Raw genomic sequence first — 23621 nt, forward strand, 5'->3', positions numbered from 1 at the left:
TTTCAAGCTATAATTAAGTGGAAAATCTTCAGTTATTACGTCGCTTAATTCTCTTTCATGCAGGCACCGCAGCACCAGCATGTGAGGGTTGTGAAAGGCCGCGCCTCACTTCACTCACTGTAAGTCAGGAGCTGAAACAGCAGATTAGACAGTGCTTAAAGCAGCCAAAGGCTCCGAGTCACTCTTAGCACATGCTAAAAGTAACAAATAGCACAACTAAAGTAAATTTATGCCAGCCAAAGTGCAAACCATGCAGCCTGAGCTCATCCTTCCAGTCCTTCGTGGAGCGCTCCCTTGACCTTTACCCAAATGAAGCACACTAACTTTTGAAGGCTTTCTCTCACACTGGCTGGCTGCAAGCACAGCTGGCAAGGGATCTAAACCTCATCACTGGGCAAACTTGCCCTTCTGGTTTTGCCAGGAATGACATTTCCAGTGGGGAAAAAGAAGTTACTGTATGGGGCACTTGAGACTGTATTTATTTGTGAGAATCAATAGCTTTCCTTCCTTGCGATCACTATATATCAGTATTAGAAATAAAATGAAAATAACAAAGACTCAAACATCCCATAGCTCTCTCAATTCAATTGTTAATTAAAGTAAGAGCAAAGCAATCAGCTGAGTATTTCTAATTTCCTGGAGAAAGACATAACTGAGGATAAGCAGTGCCCCCTAGTGTCCATAGCTGCAGACAATAGGAATAGAAAGTAGCAAATGTTAGCTGAAATATTAAAGTTACATATATATCATGCATTATAAATTAATTACACACAATCCCTATTTTATATATAAAGGTACTCAAATTATTTACTTCATATGAATTTACTCAGGAATGCGTGTGAAGATGTACACGTGTGCATGCAAACACACACACACACACACACACACACACACACATACACACAAAACCATTGTATATACAATGACACAGTCAAGATTACTTTAACATTCCAGGCAACTAGGGGAAAAATTCCACCCAGAAAAACAGGCCACACATGAATCCAGTGTCAGCAAGTCCAGTAGACCACTCACTACGAAGACATCCAGTGGAAGGTTCTGGGTACACAATACAGGCAGCAGGGTCTGAGTGACAAAACTGGAAAGACATGAACTGTAAAGGTGTCAAGCCCACCCCCAAGATACAATTACAATTGTAGACTTCTCCTGTTGATAGCAGAGGTTAGAAAGGCTAAACTGAGTAGGGGCTGATATTGAAAACGCTGTAATTTTTACTGTGCATTCTGAATACTTAATACTGAATGGTAAATAAAATACATCTCTTCTTGCAAGAGTATATAACTGGAAATTTTAGGGAATCTAAGTGGGAATACATTTTCCTGATGAAATGAATGTAGGGGAAAACTTAACAGCTGTATTTGAAGGTCAATAATGTTATGAAGAGACTTGCACTAATGTACAAAATGCTTTTCAGTCTCAGTACTCAGCACTCAGTCATTTATTCATCAATGACTTCTTCCCTAACAACCAATAAATGGTGGCAAAAAGGAAACTATCCATGCAAATAAAAGTCTAACAAAAACAGAGATAAGGCAGAAAGAATGGATGCTATCTCAAAAGAAATTACTGGTGAAAAACAAAGAGGAAAACTATCACATAATTTTTATTTGCAAAAGAAAAACAATACAAGGCAAAGAAAGGTTCAACGCTATTGAAAGCATTCATTGTATAAGAATCCACTTGTGAATTACTTTTCAACATAGAACAATAATGCACACACTAATAGTTTTACAGTTTAAAAAGCAAGGAATGTAATTATGCTTTTATGAATAGTCCTACGTGCATGTCATTTGTGTTTTTAAGACAAGGGTGGTGAAAATGCCCTACTTCATAAGGTCTGAACAGAATGCCCAAAATAACTTAAAAATAGGTGAACATTTAAACCTTTATAATCTTGGCTAAGGCAGAAACAGAAGCTTCAATGACCTAAACTTAGAAAAATATTCTAAAATACCTAATGCTAATTTAAAAAGTTTACTTTTGCTAAGACTAATAGAAATCTCAGGGATTTAAGAAGAACAAAAATCCTCTTCTTATTTATAACAGCACTATTTAACTAAGGTTCAGAAGGAAATAAAACAAAAGCAGACATTTTTACATCCTTTATATTAAAACAATTTTTGCTGAATTAAACATTACAAGTTTTCTTATAAAAATTCCTCCAGGAAACAGAATTTTATCATAGATCAGTACCAAAAGCCACCTGCTTAGCCAGGTGATGTGAAACGAGAAACGTGAACAGGTAGCAGGATGGTTTCTGTCCGTGCTGCGAAACGGCAGCAGCCACCAAGCAGGTGAGTTCTTGCAACTTTCAAACAAGCTAACACACTACACATGGAAACTTATTGTACGTTTTTACATTTTTATAAAGTTTTATTTTCACAGGCATTTACAGCTTCCACTTTCCCTCAACTATTACTGTTGATCTTCACATGATAAAGATTTCTAACAACCATATTAGTTGCCTATATTAAACCTGCAGTACCCAAGAAAAGAGTAGGGTTATTATATAGGCTAATGTCACTAAGAAACGCTGTTGGAGATAAACATTTCAGCTTTTTATTTACCCCAGAACAGTTTTGTATGTACTAGTTTAAAGGACATGTGATGAGACTTTCATATTCATTTTCATGATATTCCTGCTGTAGAAGAGGGGAACCTTTTTCTGCTCCTGTGTGTTAAAGAGAACCGGCAGGGCTGTGGAGTGTGGAGTTAGCTTCTTAAGCAGCTGTGTGGAAAAGTGGTTTGGAACTCTCAGATCCCTCAAAGGTCAAACATGTGGAAAGGAAAAGGACCCCAGTCCCTAAGCTCTGCTATCTCCATTTACAGGCCACGCTGACAGTCTCCGTAACTACTTAGATAAAAGACTGGAAAACGCATAGGCAGGCACCAAAGGTCTGATTTTAAAATCAGAACTTTCACCTTTAGCTTCCAAAAGCCTCTATAAATGATCAAATATAATTTTTTGGTATGTGGTTTAGAAATAACTACCAGTGAGGAGTTTTACAAAATTCTTCTAAGTAGAAAAATAATACAACATATAATTTCAAAAGAAGGCATTTCCTTATTGTATTTATATTTATCCAAATTTCCAGTTATTACTCAATACTTCATATACATGGGTACCATATACCTAAATGATTATGAATTATGTAACAAATGACTGTGCAAAATAGAATCAACAATTCTTAGTAATAGTCCCATTCACGATGATTAAACTATAGAACACTTTCACAGATGATTCCAAGTTGGATGGAACAAACAGGGTGTAAAGCACTTATTAGTCTTAAGACAGTGTTTCTTTATTAATAGGCATTACATGGTATTCTGACCACCTCATATCAGCAAAGCTACAGTTTGGTAATTAACCAATGTCAAAGGATAAGAAATAGTGATAAAAAGTAATAAAATACTATACGATTCAGAAATTATGTAATTTTGGATTTTTAAATTAAGTTGTTAAGTTACCAAACAAGATAATGGGTTTTGTTACATCATATCCATATGAGTATATACATACATATATATACATATTATATTTTGTTTTTAGGGATCATCCCTTCTCCAGAGCCTCCTCAGTCAACCTCTGCTATTGCATACTTTGTTTTTTAGCTTATCTTTTTGGTTCTCAGGAAACTAGTAATTTCACGGAAACTATAGTATATCATTTTAAACTGAGGTTTTTAATGTTTGATTTTTCTAAAATCTGAAACTTTCACATATGGTATTATAAAACAAAGTTCCCATTAAAATTTAAATTTTAAGCATCAAATATCGAGTGACACTTTTCCAATTTACATCCACAGAGAAATTCCCTATGTGGTTTAAATCTGGGAGGAAGCAACAAAATACTCATGACAAATTCTATGATAGGATCTCCCTGGTTCATGCACACACTTGCAGCTTCTCCATAATAGAGTCTCCCTGGTTCATGCACACACTTGCAGCTTTTCGTAGCTGCTCCTGAGCACTTGGACTGGGTGTTTAGCCCCAAAGAGATTCACAGGGAGTCTCCTGCAGCTGCATAAAGTTGTTGGTTGTACACATTGTACAAGCCAATTTTTTTAACATGGCTAAGGAGAGGTACCCTCCAGAATCAGAGTTAGCTTGTTTCATCACAGATTAAACACATAGACTCTTCATACTTCAGAGGTAACAGTTCCCTTCTGCTCATGACATATTTCGTATTGAGAGGAGCTCAAGCTGTACATTCATTCATTCAGCTATGCTAGTTTAATTACCAGAGATAAGGGAATTATACAAGATAATGCACCTTCTATTTTATTTGGTGAAAATGTACAACCACTTTATCATTGCATTTCTAAGACCTACAAATGCACCTAAGATCCTTGGAATAAAAAAGCTGCAAGGGAATTTCTGTTTCCACAAATTGGATTCCATTTTGAAACGCTGTTTTAAAGAGTCAAAGTGGTTCTTCAGTTTAGTATTTTTATGTCTTTTCATTGGCATTTTCATAAAAATTTTCCTCAAACTACCAAACTATATTAATGATCAAATGATTAAATGATGAAAGCACAATTACACTATTTTATAAATCCTTTCTTACAACGGATGATTTATGCACAACAGAATGATTATGAATTTAAAGTAGTTCTGTTAAGCTCCAATCACACATAAATCTCATTTTTCAATATAAATTTGCATTTCCTAATATATGTTGTTTACATGATCAGTAATTCTACTGACTGGATAAATGTCATAAAATTCATTTATACGTCTCTTTAATGCTACAGTTTTATAGGGCATCTCAAAATAATGACATTAACAATTTAACAATGGGATCTCTAATATTTTACCATCAAAGAATACAAGACAATTATTAAAGTAGAATTATTAGGGCTGAGTGGTATTGTTGAGAGAAATACTGATACCACGTTTTTATCGTTTAAGTTTTTAATTTTAATTATTTTAACAGTATACAGAAGCAGTGACCCATTTGATGAAAATAAAACAGCATAAAAAGTTATCTTGATTTTAGTGGGTTCTGCTAAGCATGCTTTCTGAAATCATTGCGGACTTCCCACATCAGCCTTTAGTCATCAACTGCCAAATAAGTAAGGTCAGCCATGACACATTCCTAAATCTTTGCCCAAAGTAACTTTCCATATAAAGTAAATAGGCTCTGGTGAAACCACACAGTCTGGAGGAAGATAGTGCCTGACTCCAACATTATCTCATATTTGTTTTATCGGTTCCCCAATCCATTGTAAATAGGTTGGAGCTAATGGGCATATTTTGGATAGTTAACTGTATAGACAAACATGTTTTGGGAAAGACAATATAAATATTGACTTATAGACTTGCAAATAGCAAAAATTAGTAAGTTATATAACATTCACTGTTCAATTGTTCACAGATTTGCTTGAGGATTTAATCCCAAACTGAGCCTTCTGCTGTAAAGTTATGATATGAAACGTATCCTATCAATAACTGAAATTTGGGTTCTCTTCCAGTCTGTTTGGTAGGTTTCCATGATCCGTGCCAACAGTGCCAATGCCACTGAGCAGCATCAGAAAAACCAGTGGGGACCATAAGCCACACATATTCCACTCAAACTAAGACAAAGAGTGCGGTTCTGCAAATACTAGTAAATTTTAGTTCACGCCCATGTTTGGGACCATCTTTAAATAAAACGGTTATTTTTATTTAAATAAAAAGCTGGAAACAAAACACACTGACAAACAAAAATAGCCACAAGATAACTAGATACAGTCTGACAATTTTCTTTTTCAAATATAATCTAGTTTACAGTGCAAACTGCAAACGCTTTCAAATTCAGAGGAAAAGCAATCATATCCTCATGAAAAAGGCCAACATTTCTCTGAGTAAAACTGAGATACCCGCCGTTAAGTTTTACCTTTTCCCTAGAATGTTGGGGATGAACCCCTATAACACTGTCTTCCAAGAAAAGACCAAGTGATCAATGCAAGAGCACACCAGGCAGCCTTGGACAGGACAATCAATGCAAGAAAGAACCTTGCCCAGGGCCTTATGCAAATAGAAGCACGTAGGGCAACATAGGGAGGGACATGCGCAATAGATCAATTGAAGCTAAAAACCCTCTCAGCTCTCTCAGCTTCAGACAGTAAATACATACTGATGAATACCTCTCATTTCCTGTGAATTCTTAAAATGCCTTATTTCTTAATAGCTAGTTAAAAACTCTTCATGGGATCTGGAGTTCAGTGCAAAGGAAGAAATATCAGGGAAAATAGTCAGCCTCACTTTTTTTTTTTTAATTTTATTTTCCAGTTTAAATTTAGATAAGAATCAAGGTTGCTTCACAAGTCAGTTCCAGGTCCCTCTCCCATTCCCTCCCTTCCTCCCGTGCCCTCCCCCCCCCCCCCCCTTATCCCCTCATTTCTCCAGGGAGGGTGAGGCCCTCCATGGGGGTGTCCATAGTGTGTCAGCCTCACTTTTAAGTCAGTGAAAACAAAATTCTTAGTTCTTACAAATTGGCAGAGCTGAATTCTGCTAATGTGTCAAAAGACTAAGTTTTAAGTACACTTTCATTCATGAACAGTAAACAGGAATGTAAGGAGCACACGCAATCTCAGGTCATTCTTGAACAAAAATAAAAGAAAGAAAATGTAGGAGAAACAATTCAAGAAATAAAATTAGTTATTCTCAGATTAAAAACTCACTCAACTGTCAATTTTGGGGTTGGATTTGAAGTAGGAACGGTTTTTCTTTAATGTTAACATCTATGTCTCCAGAAGTCAGTCTAATTCTGGTTAGGTGCACGGCAATTTGGAAATTAGTTAACAGACAATGTTAACACACAAAGCTCTGTTCCTGCCAAACGGTCACGTGAGAAGAGGGCATCACAAACGCCTCGATGGTAGGTCTTCAAAGGAGCATGTGAGTGCACAATTTTTTTCTCCCAATATCTTAAATTCTTTTTTTTGTATACCAACTTATTTTAAGACCTTTCACAATTTAAAAATATATAAATCTGAATTATAATGCCCTAAACTAAAATACAAACATTAACAAGCAAAAAGAAGATTCCGAAAACAAATGTCAGCTCTCTTATCTTCATTGTCCTCTACTCTGAGACAGTTGTAGATACATCTTATCAGACACTTAACAAATACCTCCACGTTTAAATACAACTATCTAACTATGCCTTTTGCTTTTAGCTAGTAATGATTTCCTAACTCAAACACCATATAAAATACAAACACTGAGGCTCACCCATAGTCTGTAAGGTTAAGTTGCTCCTTAGCAGTTAAAGGAGCACAGTCATCCTAAAACACTGGCCTAGTTAGTTGAAGGGAAAACACATGGAGCTAGGTGGGGAAGCCAAGCAGTTTGCGCTTCTTCATTTCTAGGAAGAGCTCTCTATAGTGGGTGAATTTCACTGTGAAGAGTTTACTTAATGTACAGCTCACTGTGCTTGATCCTTTTACTTAGACTTAAAGCTTTACAAAAACTTTAGTATTTTCCATGGAGAAAATACTCTTTTATTGCTTTCCAAGTATCAGCACATAAAGTACTCCTAAGTCATAAAGCTGGGAGCAGTAGACTAATTACAGACATTCAAATGTTTCCCTTTCTCCATTTTCATTTCATCTACGAGTGTGGGCAGCCTAGAACTCACAGTAAAGTGCTGCTGCCAAGTCATGATATATAACACATAAAGGATCAACTATGGATTGACTTCTTACAATATTTAAATCATGTGTTCTCATCTGCATAGAAAATGAGAAATTGTCTTAGTCATATGATATTATAGTCATATGATAAATATATTTCATGTAATAGAAATCAAATCATATTCTATCCTACCTAATATAATTTTGTATATCATGTGCACTCTGAGCTTTTATAAACAGGTTCAAATTTTAAAAGCAGGTGCCAGATATGTTTAGCTTACTGAAAAAATGTTTACAATAATAAAGGGAGAATTTTCTTATATGGGGGGTGGTTCCTTCATTCATCATAATATCCTAATTTACTGAAAACTTACTTTATGAAATTAATTAAAATATTAGAAGAAAGTGTGTCTTCTGAGTAAATTCATGGACTTGGATTTTAGTTATGGCTTTGACCCCTGTGCAAACTTTCTAAGTTCTTTAACATTTTGAAATCAAATCCTTGTCTACAAAACAAGAGTCGTAATACCTACCTCTTAAGAGTTAAAGTTAGGATGGACATGACTTGCTAAGTGTCGCTACTGTATCCCAATCTTGTGTTCCCTTGGAATAGTAGTATACCATGGCAGTTATGAGTTGAGCATGAAAACCCAAGTTTAAATTCTAACTCCATCATTTATTACTTGTACGATCCTAAGTAAGGTATTTAATATATCATGTGTGTTCATTTCCTTATGTGGAATTGAGGGGGACACTAGTTCCTACATCATACATTGTTGGAAAGATTGCATGAGCTAATATCTCTAGAGCACTTGAAACAATGACTAGGACTTAGTAGGTAATACACTGCATAGCTATTAGTTACACTCATCAATAATGTGCTGTAGCTAATAATGATAGAGATTGTTTTAACACAATCAATTCCACTAAGTTAGTATTGTAAAATAAATATTGAATCTGCTTTGGTATGGCAAATTATAATAGCTAAATATTCATAGAAAGAATGAGCTACAAAGAACCTTTATGGACTTAGCTAAGACAATTCATTCTAAATCTATCTTTTCCGTTTTCTCCCACTTAAACTAAATCCCTTATATCAAAACAGACTCACTATTTAAATATAACTAATATAAAAGTTATTATTATAAAATTTCCTCATCTACCACTTTCATTAGCTTGGGTAATTGATTAAGTAAAAACCTTTCTTAGAAGTCACTTAAAAATATAAAAAAGTTAAGAGATTAAAAAAGTTGTCATGTAATTAGACAGAGAAATGTAGAATCCTGAAGCACATGAAAATCTAAAAATTAAGAATAATTCACCAAAGTTAGAAAAGCAGGAAAAAAATCAAGCCCAAAATTAGAAGATAATTCTAAAGAAAAAAAACCCCATGAAATCTGTCAGTATATCAAAAGTTCAAATATGAGCTATACCAGGAGAACAAAAGTTGTTCAAACATACACAAATCAGTAAGCATAATATATATGCTTATCTAAATAGATGCACAAAAAACATTGAATGAAATTTAATATCCCTTCACGATAAAAACTCCAAAAGGAACATAACGTTTTTCTTTTATTATAAAAATAATATAATTACCTCATTTATCCCTTCCCTTCCCTTTCATCCCCATAGCCCACCTCAAGCCCCTTATACCCCTGCTTGCTCTGTTTCAAATTCATGGCCTCTTTTTTACTAATTGTATATACATGTATTCCTCCATATAATCCACTCAATCTGAAGGAGTTATTTATTACATTTATCCATTGGGATTGGACTACACAAGTCTACACATTCATTGGTGGTTGTTTTCTGTAACAGTCTCCATTATTTGCAAAGAGAAGTTTCCCTGACGACAGATGAGAACAACACTTGCCTGTGGGTATGAGGACACATATTTACAGTGTGGTTAGAGGTTAGGCTGTTTTGCTAACATAATTCTGTCGACTGGGTAAAGTCTACAGTCACCTGGGAGACAGGCTTCTGGGCCTGCCTATGGAGGACGATATTGACTGTTGTTTGGTAGAGATAGGAAGATTCAGCAACTGTGGATGGGTCCAATCCCTAGGCAGGGGATCCTGATGACCCTGGACTGTGGAGATTGAAAAATGCCGCCTTCATTGCTCTAAGCTCTTTTACTGTGGATGCAGTGTAACTAGCTGCCTTCTTCTTCCTGCTGTGATGTCCCGCCAAAACCAGGGACTACTAAATTCAGCTGGGAGCTTAAATAAGACCTTCCCACTCTATGTTCCTTTTGTCACAGCATATTATGACAGCAAAAAGAAAAAAAATCCACTTTTACCATTTACATCCAATATAACAGTAGAAAAACAGGACAGCTAGAAAAGAAATAGGAGTAAGTTATACTATCTGATTGCAGATGAAGTTATTCTATACATAAAAAACTAAAGACTGGGATTGATGTGTGAAGCAACCTTGTTTCTAATTTAAATTTAAAAATAAAAAGAGTAAAATATAAACTAAAAAACAAACAAAAACAACCACAACAAAAAAGAACCTAAAGACTATTAAACCGGAGTGGTTTTTAAAATGTCAGTAAATTTTCAGGATATAAAGAGCAGCATTAAACATCTTGTGTTGGTTACTTGTCACACTGCCGTGACAGGAAGGGGAGGAAAGGCCTATTTACCTCGTGGTTTCAGTCCATCAAATGCGAGAGACTTCAGGGAGACTATGATCCTCACACCTCAGAGAACAGGAAGCTAAGGGAGGTCTACACAGAAACTGAGGCAGACTTAACCCGTGTCAGCTGGCTACTCCACATTCCCTATCCTACAGTGTCCTCAAACAGCATCGCCAGCTGGGAAATCAGGTGTTCAAATCTATGAACCTATAGGGTCATTTTACATTGAACTGTAACAAATCAGTGGTACTTTTATATAAAAATTGAATGACCTTGGCCCTCCACATGTGGGTGACATTTGTGTAGCTTCGTCTGCTTTGGGGTCCCTAGCAGTGAGATCAGGACCTGTCCCTGGCTCATGAGCTGGCTTTCTGGAACTTATTCCCCAAGCTGGGATGCTTGATGCAGGGGGAGGAGCTTGGTCTAGCCTCAACTTGATATGCCACGCTTTGTTGACTCCCATGGGGGGCCTGCCCCATTCTAAACGGAGGATGAGGATGATTGTTGTGTGTGGGGGTAAGCAGGCAGTGGGGAGAAAGGATGGGAAGAGAGAAGGGAGGAGAAATTGTGGTTGGTATGTAAAATAAATGAAAAAAATTAACAAAAAGAAAAAAATTAATAAACTTACTGAAATATCAAGGAAACCATCACCCACACAAGAACTACAAATAATATAACACAATATAATACATTATAATATAATACTGAGGAAGTAATTTATGGCAGGAAGTAAAAGCTATATTGATAAAAAAAACTATGTAACATTTGTCCTCTGTCCCTCAAACTTGACACTGGCTAACATTATCTGAGAAGTGAAACTTCAGTTGAGAAAAAGCCTGTATGAGATCACCTATAGGCAAGTCTGCAGGGCATTTTCTTGATATGGGCTGGTGTTACTGAACAGTAGGACGCAGGCAGAACATGCTTTGAGAGGGAAGCCAGTCAGCAGTGCTCCTCTATGGCTCTACTCAGTATCTGTCTCCAGGTTCCTGCCTTCTGTGTCTACCCTGACATTCCTTCAAAGTGGACTGTGATCAGGATGTACATGCCAAATAAACCCTTCCTCCCATAATTGCTTTTGGTCACGGGCTTTACGACAAGACTAGAAAGTAAGCTAAGACAGTCTTATGAAATAAATGAAGAAAATAAACACATACAACCCCCCCCCCCACAAGTTCATAGATTACTAGAATCAGCACTGTTAAAATGTCCCTTCTATCTAAAACAGTCTACAAATTCAATGCTATTTCCTACCAAAATATCATTGATGTTCTTATCAGTACTGGAAAGTAAATAATTCTAAAAATTTTAAGGAACCAAAAGCAAGAAAACAAAAACTTCAGAATAGTTAATATCATCTTGAACCAAACAAGTGAGGCAGAAGGCCTTATACTACCTGACTTCAAAAGATAGCAAAATGCCATGGTAGTCAAAAAGCACGGTTGTAAGGGCAAATGTTTATAGATTATCATTAGAGATTATGCTGGATTAGTAAATTAGAAGTTATAGTTTCTCCCCTTATTTGCAACAGATGGAGATCAACTACAAAAAATACGACCAATCAAAATGCAGAATTGTGGAGCCCAGTCCCCAAGGATAAATCCAAAGCACCCCCTCCTAAGACTCAGGGCACCCTGCAGAGTAGTGGGTAGGAAGAGCTTAAGAGTGCAGGGACTTTGCTGTAAGATGTCTCCCAGTAGCATCAGAAGCAACGTCTCCAAAGTCTCTCCAACATGACTGCATGAAGGAGAGCTGGGAAAGGAAGATACCAAGCAACATGCAAAACTGGACAGAGAAAAGCCCACAAGGCCTCAATCCTACACAAATCATTTCTTCTGATAACAGCATATAACCAGCACAAATTAAAAAAATTAATTGCCCTATATGCACTATAAATACTCTTCTCTTATAAACTGCAAGCGCTGAGAGTGGGAGAAGTAGTCTACCCCAGTGAAGAGCACACCAAACGGTTAGCAGTGGGGAATGGTTAGCTCTGAGATGGTAAATACAAGTAACATCACACAAACTCAGCGAGTTACACTGGAGTACACACATGCATATACAAACACTTACATGCATGCAATAAAATTTAATGGAAAAAAGAGGCCATGAATCTGACAGCAAGCATGGAAGGGTAAATGGGAGGGTTGGAGGGACCAAAAGGAAGAAAGAAATGTAATTAATTTCTAAATCTCAAAAAAAACCACCAGAAAGTAAGGTGTGAAAAACAAAGGAAAACTACTCAGGAGCTAGGGATGATTCAGGGTTCTTCTGGAGGAGACATGAGCAGCACAGGAAACAAAGTCAAAGGATTCACACCCACACTGAAACCCTACACACAGCATGGAGAGTCTCCAAGGTGGGAAAATACTCTACTCTGCAAATAATGCACCTCATAATAATTCACATATTTGCTAAGTTCAAGTAATTTTATAGTAAAAAATAAATTAAAGAATAAGCCTGATTCGAAAATAGGCACCATGTGTGAATAGGAGTTTCTCAAAAGAAGATATCCAAGAAGCTAACAGGTATATGAAAATGTTCATAACAGCCACAGCGAGCTGGGGCCAAGAGCAGCAGGCCTGTAATCCCAGCTAGTTAGCTGTTTGAGACAGGATGGTCAGAAGCTGTGAAAGGCCTGCCTGGGATCCAGAGTAAGTTCAAAGTCAATGATGTGAACTTAACACTGTCTCAAAAGAAAAGCAAAAAAGAGCTAGGGCTATAGCTCAGTAGCAGAGCGCTTGTCTAGCATGCAAAATATCCTAAGTAAAATGCACAGTACTTTAATAAACATAAAAACCCCAATGAGATAGCATTTCACTGCTGAAAAAAACTATTGCCAAAAATTATGAAGACAACAAGTATTGCTGCAGATACAGAAAAAAAAAGAACCCTGCATGAGCATTGTTGAGATGGTACTATTACAAAACATAGTACATTATTCCTCAAGGAACTCAAAACAACCACACATGTTCTGGTGTCAAATTATTATATCAAAGAAACACCTGCACACCCAGGATTATTGTAGCTGTAGTCACAATATCTGGGATATGAAAATAAGATATATATATGTGCATATATATATATACTGGTTATGAATGGGAAAGGAAATTATGCTATATTTATATAATAGAATCTTGTTTTGCCATAAATGAATGGAATCCCATCATCATTGCCAACATGGCTGCAACTGGAAGGCATTATGGTAAGTAATATCAGTTCAATACTGCATGCTCTGACTCATTTAGGAGTCAAAAACACAAGTGAGGTGAAAAGATAGAAGGAGGTTGGAAAACAGGTACAAAGTACAGTGCACAGGAGAAATTGGTTTTACTGTTCCAGAACCTAGAAATACAGCCTATAACAACTTACATATTTTAAATAAAGATAAAAAGATTCCTAACATTTATAGGCTGTTTGAGTCAATAGAAATTTCAGTTAGTCCAATTGTGTCATTACATATCATATCTATAACTGAATTATCATTGAACATCCCATAAATATGTATAAAATTATAAATCAATCAAAAAGAAAATTAGGCCATTTCCATTTGTATGCTATACTGTTTTTTTGGGGGGGTAGGTATTTGATAAGAGGAAAGAAATGAAAAGGTTCAACTATAACAAAGTAAATGGTCATCTTTTTAAGGGGAGAGAAAATATGTATAATGATAATAAGGATAACCTAGAAGATTCAAGGTCATCCTGGACAACTTACTGAGCCCCTGCCTCAAATATTTAAAAAAAATAAAAGGACAGAAAAAAGTATAGCTCAGTGTTATCCTACTCACCTACTGTACATGATCCCCAGGTTCAACAGCCAGTGCCAAATAGCAAGATAACTACATTAACCTCTTAAAACTATTAGGAGGATTAAAGGACCACCTGATGAAGAATACTATTTAAGCATTGTGATATTGGTGAAGGGCTTGAATATGATACTGTCATTTTATGCTTTTTAAGGCCTTGAGACATAACTAACTCTAGTGGGAATGTTCAATGTTCATCTTCATCTTCAGACACCACTATGAATTGTTTAAAACTTCATTTGACTCAGTCAAGTCTTAAGTCCTTATGGCTGACTGACATATTCTATGGATTCTATAAAGACAGAAGTGAGATGTTGCTTTAAGAGTAAGAGAGGACTCTTCATACAGAAATCAAGATCTACAGTAATATCTTAGAAAAATGCAAATGTTACCAAATGTTAGTTTATAACACACAAAAACATCTAGTGTCTTATTGTATTTTAATATTTAGACATAATATAAATATATTTAGTCTTGAACAGATGCCTCAAAATGTCTAATAGAAAGCAAAGCTGAAAATTTGAGGATGAGTTTGTAGCAGTGGTAAAACTTTGCTTACATTGTCAGTATAATTACTCCTAGGAACTTTTTTGTAGGTGAAATGAACACTGACATAATGGAGGTGTAGTTTTTTAAAAGAAAATGGTCCATAGGGAGTGGCACTATTAGGAGTTGGAGCAATGTTGGAGTAGGTATGACCTTGTTGGAGGAAGTGTGTCACTGTGGGGGTGGGTTTTGAGGTCTCCTATGCTCAAGCTAAGCTCAGTGTGATACACAGTTCATTTCCTGTTGCCTGAGGATCAAGATGTAGAATTCTTAGCTCCATCTCTGGTGCCATGTCTGCCTGTACACCTTCATGTCCTTCCATGATGATAATGGACTTAGCCTTTGAAACTGTAAACCATCCCCAAGGAAATGTTTACTTTTATAGGAGTTGCTGAAATCATGGAATCTCTTCACAGCAGCAGACATAACTAAGACAGGAGGTAACAAGCAGACAGTGAAATCGGTACTTTGTAATTGTATAGTAGTAAGCATCAGGGAATGTCAAGGGTTCTTTGTCATGACTAGTTATTAGAAGACTTTTATATTATTAACATTTATAATTATAAAACATTCCTGATACCTTATTACTGGGAAAAAGGCAGACTGAGAATTTCTACTAATGGATAACATTGAACAAGTTTTATATTTCTACATAGTGCTTGTGAATGAGGCAATGAAATTACGGATGTGAGAAAATATATATCTAAGTTTACTGATGTATAGGAATAATCTGAGCAAGGATGCTTTTTATTCATTGAGGTCCATAATGAAATAGCCAGAGAATTACTGGCAGGAATTGCTACTGTACTCTACCAAGATTACTTGTGTGTCTTCATAGGTTTGTAGCCAGAAAGGCATTGAACCTCAGGAAGAGACATGCCTTGAGTGTCACTCTCAGCAGATTTGGATGACATTTACATGGGACTCTAGATTTTAGCCTGAAAGAAATCACTATGATAGGTTAAGGCTTTCCGGGCTGTTGAGTGGAATTAACACATTTTCAATATAAGAAGAACATTTACTTTGGAGGATCTGGAATCCTCTATTATGGATTTCAAGTTTGATTTTTCACAAGATTGATATGTTAAAACATTACACTAGGATAATGGTATGAAGGAGTGGGGTCTTTGATACAGAAAGTTTAAGATGATTTCCAGAGACTCGAACCCCAACAATGGTATTAGTATCTTTAGAAAACGATGAAGGGACTATGTGACTGAAAATGGCCAGCAGTAGGGCCTCCATCAGCTGGTACGTTGACCTTAATCATCTGAGTCTGCAGAGTTATAAAATATTATTTTTCAAGCCACAAGATTTGCAGTGACTTTATTATAACAGCTCAAATTAATAAATACTTAAATAGGGAAACTAATTTCTAAAGGATGAGATTTAATTCATGTCGAATTTAATCACAGAAAATAAAACTGAAGATTAGGGTTATGTCTAACTACTTTTCTTGAAAAGAGATTTAAGATATGATGAGATTTCTTAGCTAAATTGCTGTGTTTACTAAGTAATTTATATTATTTATTCTCCCAGGAACACGAAATTCCAGGTCTAGAAACAATGCATGCTGCGCACCAACGGACAGGCTCTCTAGGTGCAGTGCGCATCTGCGCACCAACGGACAGGCTCTCTAAGTGCAGTGCACATCTTTCTTCGTCCCCTCTGTCACATGGCCTATTTGCTTCTGCCCTGCAGTTCTATTTAAATACTCAGTGATTTCAACATAGCAGCTCTAAGACGTAGTTTTCAGAATTTTATACATGTATACACACATACGTACATACTTATCTGTCCGTCTATCTTCTAATCTTAGCTAATCTAATCCATTAACCAACCACTAAAACCTTCCATTTCTGTTCTTGTTGGCAGTGAGTAGAGACTTATTCACTATGTTGTGATGGCCTTGGTATTTTTTTCTGTTTTTCCTTGTAAGGAGGTGATGTGAGGTTTGCAGGAGGAAAATGTTTACAACTAATTACTCTCTATATTTTAAATAATCATATGCTAACATTTACAGTATAGGATTTGTCACTGAAATATTATATCATATTAGGAAAGAAACTTTCTTGACTCTTTTTGTTTTAATTTAAGCATGGTTGTACATTCCATATTCTCAGTGCTCAGTAGCCAACAGCAGGCAAATATCTTTGAGTTTGAGGCTAACCTTTTCTATATAATGAATTACATAGTGAGAGACTGTCTTCCAAAAAGGATTTGTATTTAGCACATTAGTTTGTCAACTTATTTTCTGAGTTAGCAAGCATCATGCTACTTTTACCAGCTCATTGGCTTCATGATCATTTTATCAGCAGAGATCACGTCCAGCCATTTAGCTGTGTGGATATGGAAGGACACTGGTCTGTCACAGTCTTTGCTGACACTGTAAAAGCCTCTTCCAAAAGTAATTCTTGCAGAATAGTTTGGATCCTTTATTATATAAACAATACCACCTTTTCTCTATTTCAGCAATCTTCTGAATGATGTGATCTTGCTTTAGTTTTTCATGGGAGTAACAAATAATCACATGCTCAAGTGAAATAATGACTGCTTTTCCTTAAGACTAGAAAGAAGGCAAAGATACCCACTCAGAACATCTATGCAGCCTTCACTATGGGTTCTCCATGGAAAATTCTGCAAAAACAACTTACAAAATGGAAGAAATTACATAAAATGTATCCAGATTGGAAAGGAAGAGACAAAACTAGCTGTAGTCACAAATGTTACGGTCTTGAATATAAGTGAGTTTGAGGGTGTGAGTCCTCCACTGGAAACGTAGTGACCTTCCTGTGCTCACATCCTTGAAGTCAAATGACTCTGCCTTTCCTCACAGTCACTAATCACCAACTGATAGTAGTTCCTCAGGGAAAGCCTAAATAAATGGAAAGGCAACCCATGTTCATGAAGGGGAAAGCTTGCATCAAGACAGCAATCATTTCCAAATTGTGTACACATTTAATCAACCCCAATCACAATCCCCGATGCTTTCTTCCCCTCAGAACAAATACATTAATTACAAAATGCATAAGAAAATGCAAAGAGTCAAAGTAATCTTTAAAAATGTATTAGAACAACATCCTGATTTCAAAACTTACTGCAAAGCTACCTCTAGTAGGTCACTGTGGTGCTACTAAGAGGACAGTTATCAATGTGACAGAGCCTAGACTTACATTCACAGCTAATTGGTTTTGAACCAGACATCCAAACAAAAAGGAAAGAATAGCTTTGTTTCCCAATGAAGAAAACTGAATACACACACTTGAAAATTCTAGAACTAAGTCTGATCTTTATCTCACATAATTTGCAAACATTAATCCAAGCAGGCGAACAGTGATGATGCATATCTTTGATCCCTATACTCAGGAGGCAGAGGTAGAAGAATCTCCATGAGTCCCAGGACAGCCTGGGCTACATAGTGAGATCCTGCCTCAAAAATAAGAGGAGGAAGGGGAAGAAGAAGAGGAAGAGGAGGAAAGGGAGACTGGGGAGCAAGAGGAGGAGGTATCAGGACAGGGAGGAGCAGGATGGGGAGGAGGAGGGAGAGGGGAAAAGGGAGGGGGAACAAAATCTAATTTGGAAAATAATCCAATCCATAGAGGCTGCTTAAGACTACTTATGCTGCAATACTTCATGCACTTAAGGGGCACTATCTGAATTTAGATAATGACGATGGTTGTACAAATCTGTAAATACATTAAAAACCATTAATTTATTCATCTGAAAGGATGAATTTCTCAGCACCTTAAGTACATATCAATGGAGTTCAATAAGTAATTATATCTCAGGTAAGCTGTATAAATTCTATCTCAAAAGTAAAATAATTAAAACAAGAAACAAAAGAAAGTCATTAAGTTAACTAAATGCTGGGATGAAATGGACTTCTGGAGATCTTCCACTGGCTGTGACATAACACTATAAAAACAGAATTTACTTGAATAGTTTTCCTGTTTTACTGAAAAGAGTATACTTAGTGAATTGTGGAAAGTGATCTTTTCTCTCAAACTGAGACTTGGGGTCACCAGCAGAAAAGGAAAACATTTCTTAATGAGAAAGAATTGATTTGCTGGAATTTTGAAATCAGTCAACATCTAAATTGAAAGTATAATGAATAAATTAGTAAAAATGGTACTACTAAGGCTTAAATTCCATGTAACAGCCAACTAACAACAAATATTTCTAACTACTCTGTCATTGAGTATTTTTCAAACTTGCCTGCAACATTAGACTCTACCTCAAAGCTGTTTCTTCAGCATTTGAGTGAACAAGGACTTAGATACACAAGACAATTTAAAAGCAAAACTAGTTAAGATGTATCTTGTCATTTTACTACAAGTATTTTTACTGAATTGGCTAGTTTTCAAAGTAAGTTTACAAGAGTGTTTTCATTCTCAATTATTTTGATAACATCATGATTCCATTTTCTCTGGTTTATCCTCCTTTATTTCACTTCCCATCAATTTCTGATTTCCAGCCACCCAAAATTTTGCAATTCACATTAATCACATTGAATAAACTTCCTACCAATATTTAATTTACTTTGTTTCTTATGGACAAAATGTAATGTTATTATTTTAAGGTCATAGTTAGCAGGCATGTCATTAAAGGTAAAGGCTTAAAAAATTTAGCTCAATTCCATTTCCTCTTCAGTATAAATCTAAATCATGTTCCAAGTAACCTAAAAAGATCTAAGAGTAGACAGAGGTTGAGTGTCTTCATACAGCCGTGTCCAAAACTAGCCTTCTACCAGCTAGCTGCTCAAGGCAGCTTAGGCTGCCTGGAGGCCAGGGAACTCAGTGGCAAACAATGGCAGGAAAACAGAGTTCCCTTCAGTCCTTGATTCACATGCAAGTGAGGTGCCAATCAAGGGCTGACAAGCATGGAAAACCCCAGGTCAAAAGTGAGGAGAGACACTCTCTCAAAAGGGGCTGTTTTCACACAGTCCAAGTGATTTTCTTCATGGTGTCTGTGAACAAACCAAGGACAATATAGAAAAAAGAAATAAATATGAGCAGATCCTAATATTCTTTCAGTGAAGCAGTGACAGGTATTGATTGAAATACTTGATACACTTTATGAAAACTATGAGCACTCTTGCTTTGGTTAAAGGCGGCTATCGGAATGGGAGACACTGGGACCTGTGAGCATGGCAGTCAAGAGAGCAGAGGTGGGCTGGGACCAGGAGAGCCAGCTCATCTCAACAACAACAATGATGACAGTGTTACTTGATTTTTTAAACTGATTAACACCTGGGAAGACAAGAACAAAACCCAGTAAAGTGGCCAATGGAAGCGATGGAATCATTTCAACCCGGTGCCTGGGGAAGAGATGGAGACAATCACCACGTGAACTCTAATGTGAAAATTAGAGAAGAGTGAACCTAAGCCTAAGTTTAAATAACTAGGCTGCACTATCTGTGCATGTCTGTTCACATAATTTGGTAAACAAATTGTGGCTAACATTATTAATCCTACCGTACATAAAATTAAATGTGTAAAACAGAAATTTATGGCTAAATATGCCTAGAATGGGATAATACAGGCCCATCAACTGTTTTCAGAAATTCATTATCAATGCATAAGACCAATCATTCTCTTGGTTTTGATAACTACATGTTGGATTAAAACAGGATGTCTTATCAATACTTGATTTTCCTGGGTCACAGAGAGTTTGCAGAATTGGACATTTCTGTTTCACTCGACAGTACAAGCAAGGGCAGTGACAGGCATACTTTTGTTATCATGTTTCTTGTGGCTACAGCAAACTGTATACTTTACTCAGGATAGGTGCATCACAAGACATACTATCATAAAATGAATACTGGCTTTGAAAATAAATCTTTCATGTTGTATGTTCTTCAGGAGCAATTAAATACTTTAAGACAGAGTATGATAATAAAATATGTCCTCAGTTTCTAAGAACAATTGGGAAAACATGGCCCTCTAACAATGGACCTCCAAACTTGAAAGTAAGCACTTTTACTTTTAAACTAGAATTTTATATAAGTGTTAACCCAGTATATGTCAAGCTATAGTAACAAAGTCCTCTTGCCTGATATTCAAACAGTAAACATTATACAAAATTGCATTAATTACATTTAGTTTTTAAACTGTATGTGCCATATAGTTTACATTTAAAATAAATGTACTTAACATGTATGACTCAAAGACAAGACAATGGTAGAGAATGATCTGTAAATACACAGATATGATGGGAAACACTAAGGCAGGGACAGAGACAGATAACCCTACGGTCTTCTAAGAGTATAAATTTCAAACAATTTTTAAACATTTTAAACCACTGAAAGCTAAAAGTTTTATGTATGAAGTGTATAATGCACATTATATTAATCTTCACATTATTCTTATATAGTTAATATTAACATTTTGAAACCATGTAAGATAATTTCATATGTTACACTTATGCTGAAATACCCAGAGACAACATTTGTTAACATTTTAAACACTAAGACTTCTCTTAAGAATAATAATAACTGGAAAGAATAATAGCTTCGCACAAGAGCAAGTCTACAGACATTGCAGTTTGTTTTTCTGTTACTATGCTTTCTTTCAAAAAGCATTCTGAAATAGAAATAGAATGAACTTACACATGTTTATTAAATTTACCAAAATGCAAACCTCATCAGTCTGCACTATTATTTGCTTGCAAGTTACTTTTTAGGCCTAGACCAGTCTTTCTTCAGTTGATAATGTCGATGCCCCTGCATTACATAGTTTAATCACTCGTGACACAACAAGTAGCAAGTGCATGAAGTTGAAATGATAACCATTAATATTTTAAGACCTAAACAAGGTATATTACATGAAATAGACTTCTCAGCTCTGCTCCAGCCTGACAGATCCACCAGAGGTTCTATTATCTCCTCCTCCCATGCATGGCCTCCTGCAGGGACAGCAGCCTACAGAAGCTGACCCTTACTGGGACCATCTTGTCTCTGAGACAAAGCTCCTTTTTAACTTCTTACTTACTAGTTACTTCCTGTGCTGGAGAAAAACTTTAGCTCAGCTTGTGATAATTTCACAGGCCCTGAGGACCCTGACCCTAATAGCCTCAAGGTCAAAAGTCAAGTCTTGTTCTGAAACATCTGTGTGCTTTATATTAAAGTGGAACAAAAGTGGCGAAATATCCACCAGTGTGTGACAAGAAGGACAGGCAAAACAGGACTATACATTGGTCATCTGTCAATTTTGGCATCTTAAGTTCGTTTTAAAAAACAGCCTTCAATTCGCCCTAAGCCCAAATTTGATTTGCAAAGTTATTTTTTAAATAAATGATTGTAAGGTAAAAAAATTATGTTATGTTTTATTGAAATTAGAAATTAGATTAGCAGTGTTTCAGGACTTTATACATTTTAAGTTTCTCCATAAGTTAAAGTTAATTTTAAAGTAATTTAATGACTTACAAATAAAAGCTATCTATAGCTACAAATGTATAATTACTTATCTGTAGATATTGAAACACTATTTTAAAACACTGTATTTTCTCTAAACATTCATATTAAAAAACAAACCCACACTAATGTGTTAAAAAAAACTCCCTTAAGGTGTGTGTTGTGTATAACATAATATATAGCAAAATAAACAAAATCTGTTAAGCTAAAAATGATTGCAAACAATCTCTAAATACTGAAGTCAAATTAAGAAAGAAATGACAACATATTTCTTGATTTTAGCACAGTGTAAGCATTTTAGATGTAGGAGGGCAAATGCAGTATCATATACATGAGGGGTGAGTACTACTCTTATATCTAAATCACTGGAACCTGAGGTATGGGCAGCTAAAAAGCCACAGAAACATATTTACAGAAATATACACCAAAATCTAAAACAATGAAAATTAGACAATGGACATAACGGCATTCTGACACAACGCTTCATTAGCGAATTTCTAACATCAATCACTCACAATAACCACAGTGGCATAATTGTGCTTTCTAGAACACTGTATCCAATCAGATTAGATCCAAGATACCTGATAACTGTTCCTATCACATGTACCTAATTTTAACTCTTAAAATTTCTGTGACCAAGCAAAGAATGCTAGTTACAAGTAAATTAATGGAACCTTTCTGATAGTTTGATGCTAATCACATGAACTCTAATGAAGTATTAAATACTAAATAGCAGACATCAAAGTTAAAAATCATTAAAATGGGGGCTGGAGAGGTGGCTCAGTGGTTAAGACCACTGTTCTTCCAGAGAACTGGGGTTCAATTCCCAGCACCCATATGACACCTCACAGCTGTCCATAACTCCAGGTCCAGAGAATCTAACATGTTCACACAGACACACATGCAGGCAAACCATGAATAAAATAAATAAATAAAATTTTAAAAAATATCAAAATGATACCAACTATTGAATGGGTTTCAGTTTTGGGTTCTATATGGTCAACATACATACTAATGGTGCACAAATAAAAAATGTATACTTAAAATGAATAGAAGACACATGATAATATTGAAATTTAAAAATGACATATAAAGAAGGAATGCCAAAAGTCACTTCTGTCTAGCAGTATAAACATCAGTTACACTCAAAGAAATTAGTATATTCTTTTAAAAAATCATACAAGCGTATCCTGGATGTATTTAAATACAGTTTAATTTTTAAATTTAAAATGTTTTCATACAATATATTTGATCATAGTCTTTCACTACTCTAAGCCTTCCCAGATTTTGCCCACCTTCCTATACATCTAACTTCATGTTCTTTTATTTGTTCAAAAGTAAAAGCAAAACAAAAATGAAAATCAAAACAAACAAAAATATCAATACATAAAATACCAAAACAAAATGAGAAAAGAAGTTCCCCCAGCACACACGCATGCACACAGTCCATTTTGTGTTGCCTAACTACTAGTGGTCATGGGGTCTGCCCTGGAGTGTGCTTGATAAACCCAGTGTTTATCTATTAGTGAAAACTTACTTTCCCTTTCCCAGCAGGCACTGGTTGTAAATAGTTTC

At 35.8% G+C, this 23621-nt stretch overlaps 1 protein-coding gene across 8 annotated transcripts in view; it reads right to left on the reverse strand.

The window, feature by feature from the left end:
- The window catches only part of Fam172a (family with sequence similarity 172 member A), a 374184-nt gene that overhangs the window by 144529 nt on the left and 206034 nt on the right, over window positions 1-23621 (reverse strand). The window lies entirely within an intron of this gene.

This window comes from Mesocricetus auratus, unplaced genomic scaffold (assembly GCF_017639785.1).
Source record: "Mesocricetus auratus isolate SY011 unplaced genomic scaffold, BCM_Maur_2.0 Super-Scaffold_100020, whole genome shotgun sequence".
In the NCBI taxonomy this organism is placed as follows: domain Eukaryota; kingdom Metazoa; phylum Chordata; class Mammalia; order Rodentia; family Cricetidae; genus Mesocricetus; species Mesocricetus auratus.